Below are 11,251 nucleotides of genomic sequence, written 5' to 3'. Positions count from 1 at the left end.
CTTTTTGGCAGTCAGTAGGCATAGGTGTTCCCACCTTGTCGGAACGTATGACGTCCTGTCAGAGTCTGGGAGGGGGGCATGGAGTAAGCATAGGGCCGGGGACAAGAGGGATTTTCTCCCAGAGTGTGAATCCATAAAATTAAGGACATTAGTCCAAAACGATTGTATATTAGGGCAGGACCATAGTAGATGTGTCTGATCGGGTAGGGGGGAGAGAGCATTTAGGGCAGGCTGTCAGCCAGATGGAGCATCCCTGTTTGACCGGGATGTTAAACGAATGGTATGCTCTGTGGGCAGTTTTGAAGTAAACCTCCCGCCACGACTCACATATAATTGCTTTCTTGACCTGTCTCCAGCCACGTTCAATAAGAGGGGTCACGTCCTCTATTGTAACTTGTAAAAAAAACGCCCATCTTCGAAGATGGGAAGGCTTGTAGTTCGAGAAGCCTTCAGTGCTATTTGTGATGGCCTGATTGAGGGAGGAGATTGACATTCTAGTAGTGGGGGAGGAGTTCAAGGGTGCTAATGGTGAATGAACTATTTCTGTCCAGGGTGTGTTGATATGATGAGATATGAAATGTCTAACCTGAAGATATTGGAAGTTGTCAGTGACAGGGAGGTGATATTGTAGTTTGAGCTCTTGTAAAGTTTTACAGTTGCCTTGAGGGGTGAACAGATCCCGAAGCGACGCCAAGCCTTTCCTGCTCCAAGAGCGGAAAACCTTTGAGTCGGCTCCTACTTTGAAAGCAGGGGATGAGCTTAAGGGCATAAGCGGTGAGAGCACTTTAGGGATGCGTAAGAGTTTCCTAGTCTCTCTCCATGCCAGTACCGTATCTCGAAATAGAATGTTATTTTTAATAATGGGGGGAATTAAGGATATAGGAGTGTGTAGTATTCCCGAGAGGGACCATGGTGCCACTAGATGATTTTCTAGTGGGACATCAGTGTAGTAGAAGGTACCGTGTAACCAGTCTCTTACATGACGAAAGAGACTGGCTAGATTGTAAAACCTGAGGTTGGGTAGATTGGTTCCCAAGCACCGCGAAGGTTGTTGTAATTTCTGTAGGGCCACCCTTGGTTTTTTCCCTCGCCAAATAAAAGTTGAAAAGGCTTTGTGCAAAGTGGTAATATCTTTGTGTTTAAGAAGGAGCGGTAGAGTTTGCAGGGGATAAAGTAATCTAGCGAAACTAACCATTTTAATCAAGTGGCATCTGCCTAGGAGAGAGACGGGATAGTCCTGCCAAGTTTTCAGTTCTTGGGACACCCTTTGGATGATTGGTTTGTAGTTCAGGGAGTACGTATCTCTGGCTGATTGTGGGACGTAAATGCCTAGGTATGTTAGGTATTTTTTCTGGATCTGCAGGGAGGGGTGGGCAGAGGAAAGGGCATGCAAAAAGGATTGGTCCTGTGTTAGGGGCATGATTTCACTTTTATCCACAATGATCTTCAGACCAGAGAAGGATCCATAGGTCTCTATGCGGTTTAGGACACGTGGTAATTGTGTCAGCGGGTCAGATAGAAATAACAGTATGTCATCAGCAAACATGGCTAGTTTAATATTAAAAGGACCAGATTGATAACCTTCAAATAAATTGGTAGAGGTGAGAGAGCGGGATAGCGGTTCTATGGCTATATTAAATAGAAGCGGGGAGAGGGGGCATCCCTGACGAGTGCCCTTGTAAAGGCGAAAGGGGGCTGAGGAGGTGTATATTTGCGCAGTAGGGGAGCAATACATAGTATGGATGTAATTTAGAAACATGCCTGAGAAACCGAACCTTCGCAATACCAAGTGAAGCCAGGACCAATTCACGTTGTCGAAGGCCTTCTCCGCATCCAATGCTAATAGTGCCAATGGACGCGAAGAAGGACCCGACAGACGCGTGCCCTCTAGAGCAGTAATAATTTTCCGTATGTTGAGCACGGCAGATCGACCTTTCACGAACCCAGCCTGATCTGGTGATATAAGAGAAGGCAGCACGACGGCCAGTCTATTAGCCAAAATCTTGGATAGTAATTTAGCGTCATAATTCAGGAGTGAAATAGGACGGTAAGATCCCGGGAGGGTCAGATCTTTACCTTTTTTGGGTATTAAACGAAAATAGGCTGCACTAAATGTAGCTGGGTAACATTTATTTTGCAAGATATGATTGAAAAGGTTAACCAGGGAAGGGGAGACGTGGTCGTTCACTGATTTATAGAATTCGGCGGTAAGGCCGTCTGGGCCTGGGGCCTTAGAGTTGGTTGAGAGTCTAATCGTCGATTGCACCTCTTGTAGAGTGATGTCGGCGTTTAGGGTCTCCACGTCATTTGGGGAAAGGGAGGGTAAAGTAACCATGTCCAGAAAAGATGATCCTAGGGGGATATTATCTACACCTGCTGAGTATAGTGTTTGGTAGTATTCTTTAAAAATCTCACAGACTTTGGCCGGGTCCGAGGTAATTTCCCTGCTTTATTTCCGAATTTAAAATATTCCAGTTCCTTATGGGAACGAATTTGAAGATCATATTGTGATATCCAATGATCACAGGTTTGCTTGGCCTGGATCCATATGGTTCTATTTTGGGGGCTACTATTTTGTTTATACGATATATACGCCTCTCTGGCCGTCGTGCATGCCTTGACATACCTGGCATAGGCTAACACCCTGCCTCGCAGGACCGCCTTTGCCGCCTCCCAAAACAACACAGGAGTATCTACATGTATAGCATTGTCATGAGCATAATCAGTCCACCAAGAGACCAGTAGGCTTTGGAAGGTGTCATCAGAGGCCAGGTAAGAGGGGAAGCGCCACACCAGGGGGCGGGAGGATTGTCCCAATCCCTGCAGGGATAACAGCACTGGAGAATGATCCGAAATCACTAGGTCTTCAATCGTCACCGTGAAGGTCCTGGAAACTAGGTTAGGGGAAACAAGGAAATAGTCCAATCGTGAGAGAGAGTCATGGGAATGGGAGAAGTGGGTATATTCTCTGTCCATTGGGTGAAGATAACGCCAGATATCCACCAGGCCTGCCGCTTGGGATAAGTGATGTAGGTTTCGATCTTGTAGAAAAGTAGCTGGAGAGGGGCGTGACTTGGTCCATGAACGGTCTTCTAGAGTGGCCGGAACTGCATTAAAATCACCTCCCATGATGACATAGGTGTTTGGAGCCAGTCGGGACTGTCGGGAGAGAATGTCATCACAAAAGTCCTTGTTGTCCGAATTGGGTCCATAAATGTTCCAGATTTCCAGTATGTTTTTGCCCACCTGTAATGAGATATGTGACCATCGACCCTCGGTCAAGTCATGTCTTTGGGAGAGTAGGTAGCAAGCCAAGTTTTTGCTGACAAGGATCACAGTCCCCGCCGAGCGGCCTTTAGCAGAGGCGCCCACTGCAATACCCACCCAAGATTGCTGCAGTCGTTTAATGTCTTCCAGAGGGAGATGGGTCTCCTGAAGCAATGCTACATCTACATGTAATTTTTTCAGGTGGCGTAAAACTTGCCGTCTTTTCTGGGGAGTTTTGAGTGCTTTGACATTCCACGTTGAAATTTTCAAGGCGTTTCCCATTCCAGAAAAAGGGGGGTTGTGAAGTGATGAGTAATCATAAACGGTTGGATCTTTACCGGTGTCCCAGTGCCCCGGTCCAGATCCTGAGCTCTTTTTCCTGCGAATTTGGGAATTGAGTGCGATAATCCAGGTGTAGGGCATACATTCAACGAAACCCTCTGAAGGGTCCTTTTCCAGATGTCGAGAAGCACTTAGTGGCTTCAGTGGAGTGGAGCTTTAACAGCTCTGTCAAGAACTAGTATAATAGAAAACAAACAGAAGATCAAGGAAAAATGCAATTCGTTTAGGTACTTCCTTTTTTCCAGATGGCAGTGCGCATGCAAGTTGCGGCCAACAGGAGGGGAACATCCCATCTCCAGGAGAGCCAGTCTGAGACTATGACATGTAGCTGCGGAGCATTCCGTCTCACCATGTCGCACAAAACACACTTGCACTCAGCAACCGGTCAGAGTAATAGAGTGTAAAATCATAAAAAATCCACTGTAAACAAGAGAGCCATACGTGGACAGATGGCTAACAGCAACTCAGCTCTTAGCAGCAGAGCATATAAAAAACTTTTGTATGTTTTCTAGAGCAATGCGGGCGTTCACGCCTTCTTTTTACGGGGAGGGCTCTTGATCGGGGAGGCAGAAGAAAGGGTAACCTCGGAAAGTTGTCTATTGATGTAATTTTGAGCTTGGGCAGCAGCAGTAAATTGAAGTGGACTCCCGTCAGGAGCTGTCAAGCGCAGAACCGCTGGATAGGCCAATGTGAATTTGATGCGCTTGTGCACCAGTTGTTGACAGACGTCATGAAAGCCGCGGCGTGCTTTAGATATTTCGGCAGAGTAGTCTGCAAATAGCAATAATTTGTAACCTTCCGCCACTAGGTGGCGTTGTGCTCGGTAAGATTGTAAAATGCTGTGTTTTTCCGAATAATCCAGAAATCTGGCTATGACAGGCCTAGATTTCTCTGATTCTTTCAGGGGACCCAGTCTATGAGCACGCTCCACCTTGCAATCCAAGTTAATCCCCAGGGCTTGGGGTATTATGGAGGAGCAGAAACGTTGCAAATCGCCAGGTTTTACAGATTCAGGGATCCCAATGATACGCAGGTTGTTTCTGCGGGATCTGTTTTCAAGATCATCAATCTTGTCTTGTAACTGGCGTAGTAGTTGAGCATCAGCCGTGTGTGATATGTGTGTAGTCGCAGTCTGATCTTCTAAATCACTCATGCGGGTTTCCAGGGCCTGCAGCCTGCTTGTCTGGGCCTCTAGTGCTGCTGTGAGGGGACCCATGTGTGTCTGCAGAGAATCTGCGATGATGTGTGCCATCTCCGATTTCAGGTATGAGACTACTGTGGCAGCTAAGCGCTGGTAGTCAATCTGGGCATGTAGTGGGGATTGTGACTCACCACATGGATTGTCATTTTCTTCGGGTCCCCGCTCGTCCATGCTTTCCGGCAGCGTCTGATTTTCGGCCCGGTCGAAGGGGGTGGTAAGCGACCGGCGGGATGTTTGCGAGCGTGCTACAAATTTGTCCATCGCTTGCCTGGAGCGAGCTAACAGCCGAGGGTTCTCGATGAGATGCTAGACGAGCCAATTGGGGCCGGGTGAGTGGATTTTTTATATAATGTAAGACGGAGCTCCAGCACACTGCTTCTAGTCCATCTGGCGCCGGAACCGGAAGTCCACAGTTACTCTTGATGAGCGCAGGGATGAGCCCTGTTGGAAAAAAAATTCAATTTATATGCACCTGTAACACAGGTGCCAAAAAAATTGGGCCTTTAGTGTTGGCAGTGCCTTCACACCATAACCCTTCAGAGTTATTCTTGACTATTGCAGGATTAGTGTGCTATAAAAATTTTAATTACATGCACATGTCAGATGTGGGTGCGGAAAAATTGGGCCTTGGGTGTTGGTGGTGCCCAAACACTGTAATCCCTCACAGTTACTCTTGGCGAGCATAGGAGTAGGCCCTGCTTTAAAAAAGTTAAAAGAATTGTAAAAAAAAAATGAAATTATATGCACCGGTCACATGTGGGTGCGGAAAAATTGGGCCTTGGGTGTTGGTGGTGCACTAAACCAAGAACATTACTTAAAGATAGAATAATCACCCACATAGTTAGGCAGCCTAGGCAGTCTTCCAGAGATCCCATATCCCCGACAAATTTAATTGGTTATATCTGCATTAGGGGATTGATAGCTGCTGCTTATCCAGGTACTGATTCATTTTGATAAATGTCCTTTCGGAAAGCATGCTGGATGCAGGGCAGCCCATTAGCTCCATTGCATATTGGATAAGTTCTGACTAGTGATCCATTCTCAAGACCCAGTAAGCTACTGGATCATCTGTTGGAAAGCTCTCCATGTCTGCTCTTGCCTCTAGGTAATCCTGTACCATATGATGCAGATGCTGTCGATGGGTGCCTAAATCTAACAGCCCTGGGCGCACAGGAATAAAAAATAATTCTAAAGGCATCCGTCAGGTGGCCTCCTTCTACACTGCTCTTTCTTTGACCAACCGAAGCCTCAGAAACACCTCTTTCATGACATGGTAACCTACCAATGTCTGGAAAGATATTACACAAGTTTAATCATGTGCTCCCTCTGTGAGGGCAGGATGAGCTCTGCAACTTTACATTTGTAACATGGATCAAGAAGGGTTGCCAACCAGCATTGATCCCTCTCCTTCATACCAGAAATCCTGGGGTCGTTTCGCAGGTTTTGCAGAATAAGGGAGCCCATGCATCATAAGTTTGAGGAGGCATGAGAATCAGAGTCTTCAGGGTCACTGAGGATGACACTATCATCAACTACCCCCTCCCAGCTAAGTACTACTCCTTGGGTTTCTGGGGACTGAAAACCCTCCCTTGAGGACTTCCATATGTCGTCCTCTGCTTCAATGCCCCCACGGCTGCCATAATCCTCCTTCTCCTCTTGTGTGATCTGCGGCCCTGCAGGAATGGTTTCTGCATAAAGGGGGATGTCAGTACTGCTGTAATGGAAGTGGTTAAGCTTAAGCTAGAGTATATAAACTAAAATACTTTTCTGCAATGCTACGCTTAAATATACACGTTCGGCTGCTAAATAAAACCATGTGAAAAGCAGAAGAATAAAACAGAAGTGCCTTACACTGACTGGTGTCAGCGTGATTTCATTTGATCTCCGAGGGTATACTCTGTATAATCAAGCCAGGCGGCAGATATAAGTACGGAACCTTTGATCCGATCTAAATTTGTGAGCAGGTCCAAAACACTGCCATGTGGACATGTATCAATGAAAAAAACACTTTTAAAAAATACCGCTTTTAAAAGGAGCAGTGATTTTAACATTGCTTAAAGTGAAACATGCCAATGGGGACAAGGGTCTCTTCCCTTGGTTGTGGGGGTGCAGGCAGGGGGGCTTATTCACATCAGGGTACCCCTTTAGTAAATGAGGACCCTTGTGAATGAGTAAGGTAGTAAGTACCCCTACCCATTCACTAAAGGGTTAAATCACATTTTTTAAAAATACATGATTTTGAAGTATTTTTTTTTTTTTTTTTAAATGGATCTAACGATGTAATCCTAGGGTCAATCACGATGTCCAGCATTGTCCACGAAGACGACTCGATGAAATTTTTAAAAACCCGACACCCACCGATCCGTCCGTTCATGATGATCTTCCACCACAGAATGGCATTTTGACAGATGCCAGCAAAATATAAACAATTGTACAGTTTAATGTTCGGGAGATTAGTTCCCCCCTCACCCTTTGGGAGCCAGGGTTTCTTGAAAGAAATTATCGGCCGTCTCGCTTGCCAGATGAATGTTGACATGGCTCTATTTAGGCAAGAGATATCTGTAGTCTTTAACAGTAAGCGATAAGGGAAGATCCCTCCACATATCCAATTCCTTGCAAATTTTTTGTATTAGAGGGGGATAATTGAGGTGATATAGAGAAGATGGAGTCTTCCCCACTTTTATCGCCAGGTAGGTTATGTGCTGCTGTGCCACCCTCATGACTCCGTCTCCATCCATCCCTGTCGTCCCTGACAGGGGGAGGATTTCGCTTTTCAGGAAGTTAATCCGGAGTCCCGAGAACGTTTTAAAGTGATCTATAATATTGCGAATAAGTAATACGTCTTCACTTGGGCGGGAGGTGAACAGCAGGACATCATCAGCAAACATTGCCAGTCAAAGCTCTGCTTTGCCCACCTTGATACCATGAAATGCATCTGAGTGCATTATGTGAGCTGCTAGCAGTTCTAGGGATAGATTGAACAGTAGGGGGGACAGAGGTCAACACTGTCTCGTTCCCTTTCCCAAGATAAAATAGTTTGACAATGCCGCCTGGGTCAGTATCCTGGCGATCGGGGAGGCGCACATTTGCTTGAAGAAGTTGACTACTCTTCCCCTAAATCCAAATTCTGTCAATACCCTAAACAGCCATCTCAGGTTTACATTGTCAAACGTCATCTCGGCATCAAGAGTGATCATGGCAGATTCCAATAAGGGGTTAGAGCAAGCCTGCTCCAGTGCCACCAATACTTTACGTATGTTTGTCACTCCCGAGCGACCCTTGAAAAAACCCACCTGCGATGGCTGAATCAGGGTAGGCAGAATATCTGCTAGCCTATTTGCATCTATTTTAGAGAGGATCTTGGCGTCTACGTTTAGGAGCGAGATTGGTCTATACGAACTGGGGTTCGTAGGGTCCCTCCCCTCCTTGGGTAGCAATTTTATGTATGCCTCTTTTCCCGTTACCGGATACGTGGAGCCCCCCCCACACCGAGGAGTACATGGAGTGTAGAGGCTCCACAATCTCCGACTGTAGGATTTTAAAGAACTCTGCTGTATACCCATCAGGCCCTGGGGCTTTGCCCGTGCCTAGGTTTTTGATGACCGAGGTTATTTCCTCTTGAGATATGTTTGCATTCAGAGAATGCAATTGATCCTGGGATAAGCATGATAAGTTCACTGATGACAGGAAGTGGTCTGCCGCCTCACTATTGAAAGTATCTGCAGAATAAAGGGATCTATAAAACATTTCAAGTATTTTATTTATTTGTAGCGGGTCCTGAGTCAAGGTACCTGTCGGCTGTTGGAGGCTAGAGATGTGTGTGGGACGAAAGCGGCCTATCGCTAATTCGCTAAAAGTTTGCCCGCTTTATTGCCGTACTTGTGGAGCTGTAGTGCGTAATGGGAGGAACTGGATAGTTCCTGTCTGTGTGCCCACAGATCGAATTGTGTCTTGGCATTTGTCCATGCCGTACGGTTTTGGGCCGATGCATCAGATACTAGCACCCGTCTCGCCTCATGCAGCACTATGCTCGCTGTTTTGTAACCTTGCATTGTCTGCTTTTTGTGAGCTGCTACATAGGCCATTATTTCCCCCCTCATGTAAGCCTTAGACGTTTCCCAAAATAGGGTTGTTTGAGATTCATGTTGGTTGTTATAGGACGAGTATTCTCTCCATGAGGAAACCAGGAATTGGCGAAAATCGTCCTGTGAGCTTAGATAAGAGGGAAAACGCCACATGTATGCATTAGTAACACACGGGGCAGCGTTAATCGAGAGCAAGATGGGTGGATGATCCGAGATCACTATGTCATGTATTTCTGATTCAGCGGCTCGGGGCAACAGGTCCGATGAGCAAAAAAATAGTCTAGGCGCGCCATGCTATTGTGCACCATGGGCATGTGAGTGAACTCATTGTCAAGAGGGTGGGCCATACGCCAAATATTTTGGAGATTGAGAGCCTCGAGCATAGTGGCCAGCATAGATTGTCAAGTGAGCTCTTGTCGTCTGGTTTTGGGCATAGGACCAGCAATCCAGCTCCTGTCTTCCACCAGCGACACCGTGGTGTGGAAATCACCCCCTATCAGGTGCAGAGGTGTATTAGTTTTGGAAAGCCACTTTGTCAGGTGGTGGAAGTCAGCTCCGGATGGCGAATTTTGGAAGTAAACATTTGTTATAGCTAAGGTATATGTACCAATGGCCAAGGACACCGTGAGAAGTCTGCCTTCCTCATCTTTCTCTGTGCCCGAAATTGAGTACTTAAGGTTTTTATGAAAAAGGATCACCACTCCCGCCTTGCGACCATTCAAAGGTGATCCTACTACTTCTCCCACCCAGTGTTTGCGAAGGCGTGCAAAGTCTCCCTCCTGTAAATGCGTTTCTTGCAATAATGCTATATCAGCTTTCAAGCTCTTCAGGTGCCGAAGCACCATATTGCGCTTCTGAGGGGAGCGCAGTCCTTTAACGTTCCAGGAAATAACTTTCATGTAAGTTTGTCATTGTTTTGGCTAGTGCTAGGTGATGATGCATAGTATCCTGGCCGTATAAGGCTAAAGGATAAACCTGGAGCAGCATTCAATGAGTCTATTAGCTCAGGGATCCCTGAATTCAGTTGTGTCCTATTTTTCAGCTGTTTGCATGAGGGAGCCTGAGCAGAGAAAGTGGATATGGAGACACAGCAGCACATAACCGCCCCTTTCAGGAGCTGATCAGATGTACCTAGAGAGTATGCAAATAATCCTGCGATAGGTATAACAATGGTCAACAGAACCTTATCTATAACATAAAACATAACAAATCATTTCACTGACTTCACAATTTCCCAATGTATGCAGTATGGGGAATGCGCTCAAACTCCATGTCCCCTACACAGCACACATGATAAAGAATTAGTCTGCTAGGCCCCAAGGCCGTCACCCAGGGTCAATAAAGAGGACATGTAAATATAATCACCACCCTCATATGTCACCAGCTAGTGGGGAGAAACAATAGTCACAGTAATGTTCCATAACATAAACAAGGCTGCTTGAATGTGACAAGGCACAACATGGGTGATACTTATCCATAGGCAGGTCACTCCGGCTTGCGGCAGGTTCATCGTTTATGGTATTTTCGTGACGTACCACTTTGTTTCCTGAGGGATTTTGGTGGCTTGTAAGGTGACCACGGTGGGCGAGGCGGTTTGGAGGGAGAGCAAAGCCTCCGATGGGTCTTGGAAAGACATTCGCTGGCCTGAGGTTGAAGTGATGTATAGTGTAGCTGGATAGGCTAGCGTGCATCTGATCTGGCGTTGCACCAGGGTGGAGCAAATTTCATTGAATGCCTTGGCCACATCTGCCGAGTAGTCAGCAAATAGCAGTAGGTGATGCCCGTCCACCTCCAAAGCTTTGTTCGTCCGGAATTTTTGAAACACCTCCACTCTGTCCGCGTAATTGAGATAGCGCACAATCACTGGGCGAGGGGAGGCACCGTCTTCCCTAGGGGGGCCTATGCGATGCGCCCATTCCACTAGGCATGGCGCACTTATCCCCAGTGCTTCTGGCAGATCTATGGCACAGAGCTTACCCAGCACCGTTGGTTTATACGTTTCCGGCAGACCAACAATCCTGAGATTGTTTCTTCTGGAGCGGTTCTCCAGATCGTCGATCTTGGCCTGCATGGACTGTTTTGTCTGATCATAGTGGGAAAGTTTAGCTTGTACTTCAAGCAGATCATCTTCCAGAGAGGAGATGTGCTCCTCCTCCTCAGAAATAGATCTGGCCTGGGCAGATATGTCCTTCCTCATCTGAGAGAGCCCATTTTGAATTGCCGCTTCCCCCGCTGCCTTTATGGTAGGCTTCAGCAGTTTGGCTACCGCTGCAACAATGCGGGCATGAGATGGGTCCCCATCCATGTCATCCTGTGAGGAGGCAGGTGAAGGGCTGCGGCGGCTCTGCCTGTCAGC

This window comes from Nanorana parkeri, unplaced genomic scaffold (genome assembly GCF_000935625.1).
Source record: "Nanorana parkeri isolate BGI_ZX_2015 unplaced genomic scaffold, ASM93562v1 scaffold1122, whole genome shotgun sequence".
Taxonomy (NCBI): Eukaryota; Metazoa; Chordata; class Amphibia; order Anura; family Dicroglossidae; genus Nanorana; species Nanorana parkeri.
The sequence above is the reverse complement of the archived record's forward strand: the minus strand, read 5'-3'. Positions refer to the sequence as shown.